At 35.6% G+C, this 10,491-nt stretch overlaps 1 non-coding gene across 1 annotated transcript; it reads left to right on the top strand.

Annotated features, from left to right (window-relative positions):
• Positions 1–230: 230 nt before the first annotated feature.
• On the top strand, positions 231–366 carry LOC115851131 (small nucleolar RNA SNORA70). The gene has a single exon (XR_004038629.1). It is a non-coding gene; the product is annotated as a small nucleolar RNA SNORA70 (small nucleolar RNA).
• Positions 367–10,491: the final 10,125 nt, after the last annotated feature.

Here is a 10,491-nt window from a genome sequence, read left to right as displayed (position 1 = left end):
CACTTTTTAATAATTCATTGAATGTTTTGCTGCAGGGCTGCTGTGTTCTCAAAATTATATAAATCGTATGATTGAGAGGAGATGCAAGAATTTATAGTTTTTCTAAAGGAATTTTATATGCATATTGTGTAACACAAAGGTGTCATGAAAATATAAGATCAACATTTTCAAAAATTAAATATCTGCTTACATTGTACTTTTTGCATTTATTTTGATTGCACACATCTGAGAATCAGCCAATTAAGCCAACCATGGTCTTTTCCCCGTGGGGGGCCCAGCATGCAATGGCTGCAAACAGCAGCCTCCTCGGTAGTGTGTGCAGCCTGTCGCCTGTACAGGATGCCCTAAGGGACCCTGGATACAGCCCTTTCCAGTGGGCATTCATGACTGGCATGCTGTCCTCAATCTAGGCTCCAGGTAGGTATGTGCGGTGCCTTTGGAAATCCCCAGGGCACAGTGGCCAGAGTCCACGTTGGCCAAGTCATAATGCCCATTGGCACCAAGCTACAGAACAAGGAGCATGTGACTGAGGCCCTCTGCAAGGCCAAGTTCAAGTTCCCCGACCACCAGAAGATGCACATCTCCAAGAAGTGGGGATTTACTAAGTTCAATGTGGATGAATTTGAAAACGTGGTGGCAGAAGAGCGGCTCATCTCAGATACCTGTGGGGTCAAATACATCCCTAATTGTGGTCCCCTGGACAAATGACAGGCCCTGCACTCATGAGAGCCTTGGTGCTGTCCCCTCCTTACTCATGCCCACCAATGAATCCTACTTTCCTGTCAAAAAATAGAAACAAACAAAAAAACAACAGACAAACAAAAAACCCCAAGTCTCTTAGAACCCTAGGATCTTAGAGCTGAATAAAACTAGATGAAAATTAGCCCAAACTCTCAACAAATGACAATTCCTAACAGTGGTTGTGGTAGATAGAATAATGCTCCCTCCCCTGAAAAAATAAAACGTTCACTTCCTAATCTCCAGAACCTTTGAATATGTTACCTTATGGGACAAAATGGACATTGCAGATGTGATTAAAGTAAGGATCTTGAGATGGGTAGATTATCAGGTGGTCCCAATGTAATCACAAGAATCTTGATAAGAGAGAGGTAAGAAAGTCAGAAAAGACCGAGATAGAGGTGTGCATATCTGGGGGAAGGGGAGTGGGGTGTGTGTGGGTGTGGGTGTGTGTGTGTGTGTGTGTGTGTGTGTGTGTGTGTGTGTGTGAGCTGGAGTGGGCAGAGAGAGAGAGAGAGATTTAAAAGTGCTACCCTACTGATACTGAAGATGGAAGAAGGACATAGCCTAGGGAATGTAAGGGGCCTCTAGAAACTGGAAAAGCAAGGAAACAGATTCTTCTTTTAGAGTCTCCAGAAAGAATGCAGCCTTACCAACAGTGTCTGGTTAAGCCACTAAGTTTGTGGTAATTTGTTAGAGCAGCAATAGGAAACTAATACTGCGGCCAAAAATTTGAACCCTTATAGAATCAGGGAAATTATCATTTTCTAAATTAGCCTTTTCCACCATTGAAAGTTTAAATGTTCAGGAAATTTAACTTGAGTTGAATTCTAACCTAGATAGCTACCTGTTACCTCAGATGACAGCTCTCTATGTGGTCTCATTGATTTCACTCCTAAGGCGTGTGTCATTTCACAGTGTGGTCATTTTGTATGTGTTACGATCATTTTCTCAGTCTTCCAGTTAAAACCAAAATGAAGCAAAAATTTATTACCATGTTTGTGACTTTAGGGGGTAAAAATCTATCATCATGCTATATATGTCAGAATTTTCTTTCTTCTTCATTTCCATCTCCACCAGGCTGGTACAAGCCTCTCCCTCAGGCTATGATGATTGCAATTGTCTCTGAACTCTGAATTCTGAACTCTTCTTCATGTCTCCAGTCTGAGGTCTTCTCAATTCAGCCTATATGCTGCTGCCAGTAAAATCTTCCTAAATAACTAATTTCAAGTCATTCCCTGGCTTAGGAGCCTGTTTTCCCCTATTACTCATCAGTTATCAAGCTTTTATACCTAAATCTCAGGTTCCTTTATAATGTCCTTCAGCAGAGCTGGCTTCATGGGCCTGTGACCTGTGCTGCACTCAGGGCCATGTATGTAGAAAGGCCTGATTCTTGTTTAACACACTGCTATCACTATCCCAAAATTCTTAAAAATTTTTGAAGTCCCACCATTTTCATTATGTATTGGAAATCACGTATAGTATAGCAAATTATGTAGCTTGTTCTATCCCTGGGTTTATCTACATTTTATTTTGTGATCTCATTCTTTCTCAGCATAGCCTTGTTTCTGGAAGGCAGATATTACTTTTGTCCCTTGAGTTTACCATCTTTGGCCAACTCCTTTTTCTTAACAGTTGCTATTTCTTTTTCTTGGAATGCCCTTTCTCTTTCATTTCATGCTTCTAGGCCCAGCTCAGGCACTGTGATTGTGCCCAAGAATACTGCATTGTACATAGTCTGTGTTCCTTAAATATCATTTCTCCTTCTAGCTCCATGCCTTCTTCCTTTCCTTACTGGCAACTTTGTCAATGAAATCTTATCCACTTCTTCAGTTCTCACTAATACCTCTTCTCTGAATTTAATTTGCACATTACTGTTTCATAATTACATAATTACATGTACTGTAGGATTTTCTCCTGATCTGTGTCATAACTGTGTAAGAACAATAAACTTATCTTGCCCTATTGTGCATCTACCCTGGAATAAGGATAGTAGTGGATGTATACAAATAATATATACTTGCTAATGCATTAATCATCTACCAACAGTTTTCCTGTCACTGAACACCCTAAGTATATGGGAAGCTGCTTAAAAACCTTTCTGCTTATATGGAGGTTAAGTTAGTTCCAGAAAGGTCACTTACACTGTTACTCCCAGGAAGTTAATATTATTTCCTAATTTCTCCCACATTAAAAAGACTAAATGGAGATACATTTTTTTTTTTTGCAAGTATCATTGAAACACTTTAACTTGAAGCCATAATATCCTGGAATTTTCTTGTAAGTGAATTTATTTTTGGAATATTAGGAATTACATCTATTTGATTGCTAAATATAACAAAGTAAATTATAAGTTTATATAAAAATTTATACATAGTATATGTACATATGTTTATGTGCATACTGCATATCTGTACCTGTGGCAACAGAAAGTAGGGTTGGAGAGTTTTGGTTTTTTCTCCATTTTCTATAAATTCTGATAATACTTCCCCTCATGGAGAGCACTGTATGTGTGAAGTGAAAGATTTTCATCTGTAATTTGACCTCTATTGTAGTTCATAATAGTGGAGGATCACTGGTTAAAGGGAGAATCAAACTTGAGAAGCTCGGCCTTGGATAGAACTTACCTTCTAAAATAATGGCTATAGAAAAGAAAGGCTGAAGGGTAACAAGATGGAGAACACTGAGGGATTTTCAATTATCTTTGGTGAATAGATTTTTCTTCTGACGCTAACCATTCCTATTGTAAAAGACCTGGCCATGTAAGTGAGATAGAGGAAAAGGCTAGGCCATTTGGAACATAGGAAATGAATATAAAGGGTCACAAAAGCTCAGGATGGCAAAACTAAAAAGAAAAAGTTGTTCTGATACTTAAAACACTTCTATGCTTTAAAGAACTTTCTAATGTTATTGTTTGAAAGAAGCATCAATAGTTTATACAAATATGTTCTCTTATGCGTTCAGTTTTTCTTATTTTGAAAGCATATAGTTAAATTGGTGTTAGAGTCAAGTTGGTAGATTTACTTGTGGTGAGCCTATGCACTTTCTGTGTGGTTTGGTCATCCTTTAATTTTTAACCCAACCATTAAAAATGGCCTTTTATTCATTATCATATTGATTTAGGCAATAATCAACTGTTAAAGACTTCCTAGAAAAGTCATCATATCATTAAAAATCCAGCAGTCTACAAAGCTAGAAGTTTGTCCTGATATTCAGGCAGACTCATAATCTAAAGAAATGAGAATCAGGAACTGGGTCAAACAAGTGTTTAGTTTTTCAGGAGCCTAATTCTTTTAATATAGTTATTAAATTTTTAAAATAGGAAAGCTATTGAATTTGTATATTAATTTCATATCCAGACATTTTGGTAAATTATCTTTTTGTATGTAGTGGAAGCAATCTCTGATTTTGGTTTGCAGCAATAACCCTAAAACTGTTCAAAGAGAAAGTCTTTCAGCATGGACATTTCATTCTCTGCTTTGAAATAATAACTTTTATATTTGAGATTCTTCTCTCTCTTTGAGCTATCCAATGCCATCCCAAGTAACTCTCTGAGAGCACAATGTCAACATTCTTTATTCATTTAAAATTTTTTTATGGTAGTGCTCCCTGGTTACCTAGAATTTTACTCTTAGTTGGTACTTGGCCTAAATAAAGAATCACAAGCTTCATTATTATCTCTTTGACACTACATACCAAGGACTCCTAAATTTTTAACATCTCAATTCCTTTCAACTACCTCAGCTTTTAAACCAACATCAAAAAACCTGCACATTTCCCTGAAGTTCTCGTTCTTAGACCCAGCTCCCTGACACCTCTTTACTGAAACAGGGTGATTTGCCAATTAAAAAATATCAACTTAAATGAGTGTAACTACTACCATTACAGTGAAGACATAGAGCATTTGCATCATTCCATAAACTTTCCTCTTGCACCATTGCAGTCATTAACCTTTTCCTACTCCATGGCTTCTGACAAATGCTGATTTGCTACTATCACAGTAGATTTGCCTTTTCTAAAAATGCATATGAAAGGTGTAGGGAATGAAAAATAATTTTCCCTCTGTTCTTCTGAGTTCTTAGCTGAGATTCCTGTTATAAAACACAGATTAAAAAGAGAAAAACCAAAACTTAATAACATGTATACCTTAAATATGCATGAGAGATAACCAGGGAAAAAATGAGTAACTCAGAGAGGTGACTTTAGAATTCAGACTTAATTACCACTTTAACAGGGACATGCAAGGAGGAATGTAAGTCTCTTAGGGGAAAGTAAATAATTTTTAGGACAGATGAATGGGCCTTTAGAAGAATAGATGGAAGATATGGTAGTTAATCACAAAGTTTGTCTGAGTGTGATGTCAATGTCTAGACTCTCCTTTGATAAGAGTCAATCTTCTGTGGTTTAATGAAATTCCCAAGAAATGGATTTATTGACAGTCGAGTTCCTTTTGGAGGATCTGAATTTAGGCAGATAAGGGGAGGTCAAAGAAAGCCTCTTCCTGCATTTGCTGCTTTTCAAGTGCTTACAGCTCAAAATAAACAATATATTGAAGTGGCATATTTTGAATGGCATGTCCTGAATTTCTACAGTTATTATTTTGGGATGGCATATTCTACTACCCTTCAAATGACTCACAGTAAGTATGCTTTTGTATCTGGATTCTTTCATTTAGCATAATTCTGTTAAGATCCATTCATGTGTTTGCATATATCAGCAGTCCTTTTATTTTAATTGCTGAGTAGTATTTCATTGTATGCATGTACCACAATTTTTTAATCTAATTTAATTCAGACTTGGGATTTTTCTAGTTTTTTGCTCTTATGAATGAAGCTGTTAGGAACATTAGAGTAATAGTATTTTTGTGAGAATGTGCTTTTATTTCTCCTGGAGAAATATTTAAAAATTGGATCCTGGATTGTAAATTAATTAAATTAATATTTTTACCTATATAACATGATGTTTTTACCTATACTAATTATCAAAGATTCTATATTATTTTGCACTCTCACCAACAATATATATGGGTTCCATTTGTTTGACATTTTTAAATACTTAGTATTTTTGGTCTTTGATTTTAGACATTCAACTATATACTAATGATATCTCATTGCGGTTTTAGTTTGCATTTCTTAATAATAAATGATATTGAAAAACATTCATGTGCTCATTAGTCACCTTTATATCTTTTTTAATGAAGTATCAGTTCAATGATTTGTTAGTCTGAATATTGAGTAACAAGCACTATTATTTCTTTTTCTTATCTTATTCCAGTGGCTAGGACACATTGTATAGAAGTGGGATGAAAAGAAATCTGCACCTTGTTTCTGATATTAGGAGGAAATTATCTGATATTTTATCATTAGTTACAATGTTAGGTTTAGGTTTTATATCGATATACTTTATAACTTTGAAGGAGTCGAGTTGCCTTCTAATTTTGTATTATGTTGAATTTTGTCAAATGACTTTTTGCATCTAGTTAAATGATTTTATTAACTTTCTATTTTAGTCTTTTACTACAACGAATTAAATTGATAAATTTTCAAGTGTTAAATCAACTTTTCATTCTTGTGATAGATCCCACTTGTTAATCTACTTTATTTTTGTATATTACTGTACATGGTTTCAAATGTCTGCTTGTGGATTTTTGCATCTGCATTCATGAAGGATTTTGATCAGTAGTTTTACTTTTGAGTAATGTCTTTGATTCTGATAACAGAATAATATTGGTCTTCTACAATGGTTGGAAAATGTTCCTTCTTTTTTCTGGAAGAGATTGTGGGGATTCCTTATTATTTCTTCCCTTAAAGTTTTGTAGAATTCACCAGTAAAGACCTCTTGGTCTAAAGATATTTTTGTAGGAAAGTTAACTATAAACTCAATTTCCTAAATAGATGTAGAACTATTCTGGTTATCTACATCTTCTTGAATAAGCTTTAGTAGTTGGAGTCACTTAAGAAATTTGCCCGTTTGTCTAACTTTTAAAATTTGTTGTTATAAAGTTTTTGACATTATTTTATTATCTTTTTACTATCTTTAGAATCTGTAGTGATGTTCCGTTGCCTTTTCCTGTTAGTGGTAAATTGTTTATTCTGTTTATGTTTGATTATCCTAGCAAGCAGTTGATTAGTTTCATTTACCTTTTCGAAGAACCAGCTTTTAGTTTCATTAATTTTCTCTGCATTTTCTGTGTTCTATTTCTGTTGTTTGTTGTTGCCTTACTTCTACCTGTTTTGGGGTTTAATTTGTTCTTGTTCTAATTTCTTTAGGTGGAAGCTTATATGGTATGTAACTTCAGATATTCTAATTTTTATCTCTAGTAGTTTGTTTTTGGGCTAGTTATATATTCATTGCTTTCCTCATCATATCAATATTAATGATTTCCTCTAACTTTGTGAAAGCTACTTGTAGTACTCTGGACTGGATCTTGCAACAGAAAGAGGACCTTAACAGAAAAACTGGTGAAATCCAAATAAAGTCTGAATAGTAGTTAATAGTAATGTAAAAATGTCAGTCTCTTAGTATTTACAAATATGCCATGGTAATATAAAATGGTAAAAAAGGGGGAACTGAATGGGAGATATATAGAAAACTCTGCACTATGTTTGCAACTTGTCTGTAAATTTAAAATTATTCAAAATAAAAAAAATTATATAAAAAAAACTTTCATTGACTTCAATCTAGTTTTTTGTTGTTTGTTTTCACCCTGTTTCTCTACCCACACTCTCAGCAAAAAGTCTCAGTTGATGAGAAATGTTACTATTTCACACCTTTCTCTTATGTATACTCTGATATGGCTTCCATGCTCCCTACTTCATCAAAACTCTTCTTATCAAGATGGTCAATGACATCACAATGCTAATATAGAGGTGGGGTACCTGGTATAGAGAACAAGCTCAATAAAGAGATTTTTAGTGTACTAAATAACATTTACACAAAATATTAATTCTACTTAAATAATACTTGTAGTAGTAGACTATGTTATAGTAGTAAATAGGTCTCAACTCTATGGACTTAAGATAATAAAGACGTATCTCACATAAAATTTGATATGTATCAGGTAGCCCTTTACAACTTGAAGCTAGAGGATCTAGAAAAATAGTGTCCCAATTGTTGTATCAGGGCTAAGGAGAGTTGCAGAATTGTGCTATATAGTTTTCAAGTCCAGGCCTGAAGTTCCTACATCATGTGTATCCATATTCCATTGGCCATTCCTGAATCATATATACACAATCTAACCTAAAGGAGGACTGGACAATGTAGTCATCTGTGTGCCCAGAAAGAGGAAACGATTTGATTAATATGTAATATTATCTCTGTCAAAATGTAAAATTTTCTGAGATAAAGTTGGAAAGCCAGCCATGCCTAGCTAATAACCAATTGTATGACTGATTAACTCATTGATAGTTTTGATCAACAAATTTGGCAGAAATTTACAATTTTCTTCCAATGTCCATTCCTTTCTTCTTCCACAGTAATAGAAAGCCATTTTTTTTAGTAACCACATGGCTACTCTGAGAAAAGACTACATCATTAGCTTTCTTTGCAACCTTATGTGGTCCTATAGCACTAGGCTATAATGAGAAATGCTCTGTACATCAACTGAGAAGTAGCTTTAATGGAAGATCATGTGTCTTTATTTCTTACTTACATTTGGCCATGATTTTTAAAATACGGCCAAGTATCTAGCAACTACACTGGACCATTAGATGACATTGGGAATGGAAGCCAAAGGCATAAGAGATAAGAAGCCTTATTCCTTGACAGCATGCAGCATCTTTCCATCTCTAGTATTTTCTCCCTTGACTCTCTGAATAAGGAAAACATAACTTCTATCTTACTAAGTCAAATTAAAATTTTTTTTCTTCAGTTACTTTCAGACAAACTTAATCATGAAAGATACAGCAAGCAATCAATTGATTTAAAAAGATTAACTATACCTACATATAGACTTATATGTTCTAACTTAGGATTTTCAGGTCTCTCATTCATTTACATTCATTGTCATTAAATTTTGCATCAGACCAGAGTGTGATCTCTGGGTTCAAATTGTCTGAATTAGATGATAGATTTACTACTAGCTAGAAGACTGGCAATGGGCAAGTTTTGTAGTGTTTTAAAGTTTATCTTGGGGACTTCCCTGGTGGCGCAGTGGCTGAGAGTCCGCCTGCCGATGCAGGGGACATGGATTCGTGCCCCGGTCCCGGAAAATCCCACATGCCGCGGAGCTGCTAGACCTGTGAGCCATGGCTGCTGAGCCTGCGCGTCCGGAGCCTGTGCTCCTCAACAGGAGAGGAAAAAAAAAAATTTATCTTACAATTCTTTAAATAGTAGTATTTTAATCCACATAATAGGTTTTTACTTTTTTTTTAAATTTTTATTGGAGTATGGTCGCTTTATAATGTTGGATTAGCCTCCACTGCACAACAAAATGAATCAGCCATACACATACAGATATCCTCTCCCTTTTGGATTTCCCACCCATTTAGATTACCACAAGGCACTAGGTGAGTACCCTGTGCTATACAGCATGTTCCCATCAGTTGTCCATTTTATACATAGTATCAATAATATATATGTGTCAATCCCAGTCCCCCAATTCCTGCCACCACCCCCCCTTTGGTATCCACACATTTGTTCTCTACGTTTGTGTCTCTATGTCTGCTTTGCAGCTAAGATCTTCTATACCAGGTGTCCCCAACCCCCAGGCCGTGGACTGGTTAGGAACCAGGCCACACAGCAGGAGGTGAGCTGCAGTCCAGTGAGGGAAGCTTCATCTGCCACTCCCCATCACTCGCATTACCACCTGAACCATACCCCCACCCCCGTCCAGTCCGTGGAAAAATTGTCTTCCACAAAACCAGTCCCTGGTGCCAAAAAAGTTGGGGACCACTGATCTATAACATTTTTCTAAATTCCACATATATGCGATATTATACGATATTTGCTTTTCTCTTTCTGACTTACTTCACTCTGTATGACACTTTCTAGGGCCATAATAGGCTTTTAGAAAGATTAAATAAGTCAATGCCTTTAAGGTGCTAGCCAGACTTAACAGCACAGAGAAAGTGGTCCTAAAATGATATTTCTTTCACAACAAGTGAAGCAATGGCACTGCCTGTTTAGATTCCTTCATTGATTTAAACCAAGGTTATATTCAGATAATAATATATTAATATGGAAAAATTAACAGAGTCTTTTTTTTGGCTTGGATAAATTTACTAATTTTATGAGGCCATCCAATGCTACTAAGTTAGTAGTATTTATGCCATTATCCTTAGAAGTTTGAGTAATACATGGTGGTGCATTCCTTTATATCTCAAAATAAGAAAAGTATGCACAACATTGAAGATGACAAATCAAAAACAATTATGTTTAAAATTAGATTCGCAATAGAAAAATCTGATCCCTGGAAAAAAATTGTCCTGCCACGTGTGTGTGTGTGTGTGTGTGTGTGTGTGTGTGTGTGTGTGTGTGTGTGTGTATGATATCATATATATCAGTTCTTCTCAAAGTACGGTCCCTAGACCAGCAGCATAAACAACATCTGGGAACTTGTTAGAAATGCAAATTCTCTGGCACAACCCCAGACTTACTGAAAGAGACATCTGTGTTTTAAAAATCCTAATGATTTTAGTGCAGGCTAAAGTTTGAGAACCACGGATGTCTATCTTTAGCTAAAATACTAAGGTTAACAAAAGATTTCAGTTTATACAGAGTCACCAAGCGAATTGATGATCTTAATGAGAATTC

Source organism: Globicephala melas, chromosome 7 (assembly GCF_963455315.2).
Source record: "Globicephala melas chromosome 7, mGloMel1.2, whole genome shotgun sequence".
NCBI lineage: Eukaryota > Metazoa > Chordata > Mammalia > Artiodactyla > Delphinidae > Globicephala > Globicephala melas.
Note: the sequence above shows the minus strand (reverse complement) of the source record. Positions and strands in the feature narration are given on the sequence as shown.